The sequence below is a fragment of the Anguilla rostrata genome, unplaced genomic scaffold (assembly GCF_018555375.3).
Source record: "Anguilla rostrata isolate EN2019 unplaced genomic scaffold, ASM1855537v3 scaf0868, whole genome shotgun sequence".
Lineage (NCBI taxonomy): Eukaryota > Metazoa > Chordata > Actinopteri > Anguilliformes > Anguillidae > Anguilla > Anguilla rostrata.
In genome coordinates, this window is record NW_026986257.1 from 1 (window position 1) to 5,248 (window position 5,248).

At 36.4% G+C, this 5,248-nt stretch overlaps 1 long non-coding RNA gene across 1 annotated transcript; it reads left to right on the plus strand.

Moving 5' to 3' along the window:
* The first annotated feature begins 1,498 nt into the window (after positions 1-1,498).
* On the plus strand, positions 1,499-4,975 carry LOC135246760 (uncharacterized). The gene is made up of 2 exons (XR_010327901.1): positions 1,499-1,878; positions 4,149-4,975. It is a non-coding gene; the product is annotated as an uncharacterized LOC135246760 (long non-coding RNA).
* The last annotated feature ends 273 nt before the right edge of the window (positions 4,976-5,248 follow it).

A 5,248-nucleotide genomic window follows, 5' to 3' on the forward strand; every position in this document is an offset into this window, starting at 1 on the left:
TAGTTTGGTGTATGACAATATAGGCTAATCTAATATTTCAGTGTATGATGCCTTCTTTGTGTGGGATTTGTAGTGGGAAATTGGGGGTATAACCATAATATTGTGTGTTTACTTTATCCATTCAATAATTTTTTGCATTATATAATCATATCAATTATCATTCATAAAGAAGAATGTACCCAGTATAAGAAGGGAATTATTCTGTACTGTGTGTGTTTTGTTGTTTGCCAGATGAATCACTTCAATTTTTAAAATAGCTAAATTGTTACTTGAATTTAAGTCTGATTCACTTCTCATTTAGAGAAGCCAGGGCACACTGAGTGTACAAAGAAAGTTTGTTCTGGGACTGACTGTAGGTGGGGAGGGAGACGCCTGATGTCAAAAACATATCCTATTCTCTCTGTGGCATCCCTGACCCAGTTACGACAGGAGCCCATGTTGCCTGGCCACAAGCTTGGGTTGCTTGGCAACACAGAACCTTTCCCTCTCCCAACTACTCTAATCAATCCCTTGGGCAAAGTTGTGTAACTTATCTATCTTGTGCAACGATGTAAAGACTACATCCACACTAAGAAGTCTTTAGAATCATCACTGAAGTTTTATAGAACTGACGTTGCTTCTCCCAACACTGTTATTTATTTATTTATTTTTTCTGTCTGCTTTAATAAAGTGTGCCTTTTCTCAGCTCAGTCTAGACTTCGATTTATTTGGAGAATTGCAAACGTTTCTTATCCTTTCCTTCAGATTAGTTTCCTACAATTCTGTTTCTTAAAACAAGGTTATCTTTAATTAATCAAACGTGCTACATTGACCAACAAACAATTTAATGACCAACCAAAGTTCTGGGTGGTGTTTATTAATACATTTTGTCTTATTTCTCATTATGTTCTGACTCTGCTGAAGTCTTTGAATGGATTCAAAAACTGAGAAAGAAGCAAAGCTGTTCATTTGTTTGAATTGAGGCCTTCATGTGACTCATGTTATAACACTGTCAGGAAGTTCATGGAAAGCATTACATTTTGAGAGCAGAACTGCATATCACTATTTGCACATTTTCACCATAAATCTATAAGCCATATTCAAAAGAATTGCTTTTAAAAAACTTCATGTAGTTTCATAACCACGATCATATCAGGAGGAACTGTTCTAATCTGCTTCTTCATTTATGTTTGAACATGTTTTTGAGACAACTTTTAACATCCGTCGCAGTGTTCTGACAATTATCAGCTTTTCAAGTTCTCAATACAAATGAACAGTAATTAATTTCCTGTTAGGACATGTTAACTGCATCAACAGCTGAAAGCAAAACATTCCAATTTGATTCATCACCTGAAAATTAATTGAGGTGCATTACCAAGTACAATACTGTAGCAATAAGAGTTTGGCATGGTAATATAGTGCTGAAAACACCTGTTACCAACCAGAGCATTTAATAAGCAGCATGGACGGAAGTTTCTAATGAGGCTAAGGGACATGTAATATTACAGACAGTATTGAAATAAATAAATGAATAAATACCTGCGTACATTTCGTGCCACATTTAATTATTTATGCCAACATTTCATGGTGTATTTTTTTATTTATTTAATTTTGTCCGAAATATTCCTCCATATTTGTGAGCTTGCAAGTGCTAATGAAATAAACACGTTCATGTTCGTCAGGAGAAAATAAGTACGATAGGCGTTTTCTGGGCGGGGTTGAGGCTGTAGTTGGGTTCACTGTTTTCAAATCTGATAACACTGGAGTGGTGTACTGTAGAAAACGAAACTTATCGGACAGGAAGTAGATGATTAAGGTGCGAACCTTCCTTTCAAACTCATTGGAAGGCTTGAGAAACAAGTGAAGATTCAGTGAGTTTGTCCTTTCGTTGAAACACTGGTGAGTCCCTCAACGGTCACAAATTTAGATACTGAATGCATAATTATTACACATATCGATAGCACGTTTGCTGTATTGGGATATAAGGAATCGTTCCAACCGGTTATTGTAAACCTGGGATGTGTAACCCACAACTGACTGTCTCCAAAAAGTGTTAAACAGTGAGTGGCTCTAGATTTACCTTCTGGTGGTTAATGGCAAAATTTTTTTGAAAGATAAGTAATGGTATGGATGATGAGACGCTGCCTGGAGGTGCGGAACGTGGTGTGCGCTTAACTACACACTCCGGGAATACTCTCTTGTTTTAGCCAAATTTAGGTGTGTTGATGTAACTCGATTTTATTGTTTGTGATAAGTACTTCTTGTTTATATTTTGCAAATGCATTTGTATGGCAAACTTCTTGGGCTGGAAAGTTTAAAAATCAATCAACATTTTCGTCTCAAAAAGTCAGAAGTGCTGGTTGGGTCTGCAAAATTATGGAAGCATATCCGCGCCAAAATTCAAAAAAAATACAAATCGGCAATTGCATTTCGTTTTCATTCGATCGGCGCAAAAACATTACATAGGCTAATTCAAATGAAAATCAATCCCTCCTTTGGTTAATGTGCGCACTATAGGCTATCTGACGATCGTCATAATTTAAGTGGAAATGAAAAAAACCCCATTTGAAATAGCAATTTGTTTGATTGTAAACTCATTATGAATGACAAAAATGAAACGATAATTCAGTTGGGCCATTTACCATTTAATATTCATGTTTTTGTGGCACAAGGGTGACCAAATGTAATGGCATTGCTTTCGTTCGCTTTATAATTTTCGAATGGTCACGCAAAAACCGTGCAGAAATTCAAATTGAATATACAACCCCTCCTTTACATTTTCACTTCAAAGGTAAGACCTGTCAGTCAAAGATTTGGGGGAATTACAGGTGTGGTTCAAACCCAACCAAGAAGTCCCCCGATACGTAGTAGTCTGAAGATGTTGGTTGTATGGCAGTATGGAGGACAAAAAATAAAATAAATCAATGACCCAAAAATAAATGCAAGAAAAATGTAAAAATAAATGAATGTGCACATATATAAATGAATAAAATTTTGACATAAGTGGATATTTATACATTTATTTATTTACTTATTTCTTTATTTGTTTATTTCTGTGTCTATTTATTTCTGTATTTATTTCTTGATTCATTTATTTTTTCATACATTTATTTTGTATTTATTTATTTCTGCATTTCTTTGTCCATATGCCAATGAGGAGGCGCTGCTTTTATATTCAGGCATAGCAATCGAGTCCAGAGAGGGAGAGTAGTAGGTCGGTGCAGGCAGGAGCAGTTCCTAGATAACACATCTGATTGACCAGAACAACGGTCTGTGGTCCAAACTTGAGCCGTGCACCATACAACAGTAGCCTAAATTCAGTTAGGATGCACTCGTACATCTAGGCAAACTTTACTCGATAGGAGGCTTGTTGCCCTAAAGACCTCAGACTGACCGTATGCCATGCTCTGCCATTCTTGGTCCTCTCCCCAACCACAAAAGAGCTGCAATGTCAAGGACAGAAAAACCAGCTAATAAATAACTTAAATAACTCCACAGCTTCTACAGGCAGTATGTGAGAAGAGCATCCAACTGATATAGTGTAATCTGAATATTTGTGCGAAACATTCAGGCAATGAGCCACTTCCTCAAAACTGCTGAACACTAAAGGGTCAACCTCTGTGATGCAGCTAACTGGAGCAAATTGTCAAAGCATCCATGTGAAAGAGTAAATAATCAGGACTAGCTTTTTCTGCTATGTTAGCCAGTCTCAAATCTCTGGCTATCTCTTGTCTGTATAGGTATTAGTGTAGGCTAGATCGGGGAAATAACGAACAGTTTTCGTATTTGGCTGAATTCTGAAAATGTAACTACAACCAGATTATCATTTTTAATACAAACCACCAACATCCCGACTATGATTACATACCATAATGAAACTTCTGTTTCATACCATTCCATAGAAATTTGACAGAAAGTACCGGGAGTGAAATGTTACATTTAACCCGGTGGGAGGGGAAAAAAGGAACACAGCGGGGGTACAACTAACAGTCTTAACATTCACACAGAGTATGCAAATTCAATACAATTGGATGTTATAAGAGATTCTTATTGATGACATTTAAATGTTTATAGCCTGCCTAGGCAATCGGTGAAAACAACATTTTGAAACCTGGCTGTACATTTCGAAACCACAACTGAAACCTAATTGCACCCCATTTTCCCCTCAGAGAAACACAGGACAGAGGAGACTGTTCCAGAGACTGCTCCCATGGCTCAAAAAGGTCCTTCTTCCGGGACTGCAGGCACTCGTACGGGTGTTGACACGTGTAATTCCCAGGGATGCCGCTGCTGCGGGCACATATGGAAGGGTGCTGATAAATTTCAGAGCACAGCTACAGGAGAACAGTACAACATCACCCAACATCTGACATGCAAGACACCAAGTGTCATCTACATCATCCAGTGTAAAAAATGTGAAGTGCAGTATGTTGGGAAGACTGCGTCCACACTGCAAAAAAAGTTCACTGGTCACAGAACTTCCATCAGAAAGCGCCAACATCGGCCAATCTCTGATCACTTCAACAGAAATGACCATCATCTTGATCATCTGATTATATATCCAATTGAGCATGTCAATGGTTCCAAAGAATTAGGTGAGAGGGAACTCTACTGGATCAGAGAGCTTGATACAATAAACCATGGACTAAATCTGGCGCCATATGAATGTGGTAAGTAAAACAGATAGGATTCATATGATTTAGTGAAGGAGGGCTAAAGTGATTTGGTTGTCCGGCAAATTGAATGTAGGTACTGTACAAATGTGTACAAAAAATTGATGCTTTGTAAATTATTTCCAAGACACTCGTACAACCAAGAGTTAGTAGTCATATGGCAACATCGAATAGCAAATACCACTATAACAATGTTAGCCACTTTTTAAAATCACATTTCACCAATTAGAATTTAATCTTACAAGTGGTATAGTCAAAAAAGCACGGAGGACTAAATGTGCCAAAATACATAATTAAATAAATGGGTAAATATAAACAAATATGTGTATATATATATATATATATATATATATATATATATATATATATATATATATATTATATATATATATATATAAATACATAAATAGGCAAATAATTTAAAATTTAACCTTATGACTGTCCTTTTCACAATAACATCATATTTTATTTCATAATAACATGTATTTCTGTTGTATTCTGTTGTATTTCTGAATGTTCTTTTTGTTTTTTTAATGGCACTTTTCCGATTGGCTTCTCATCCGAATGGCGTTTTTATTTCCAAACTCCCTTTTCAT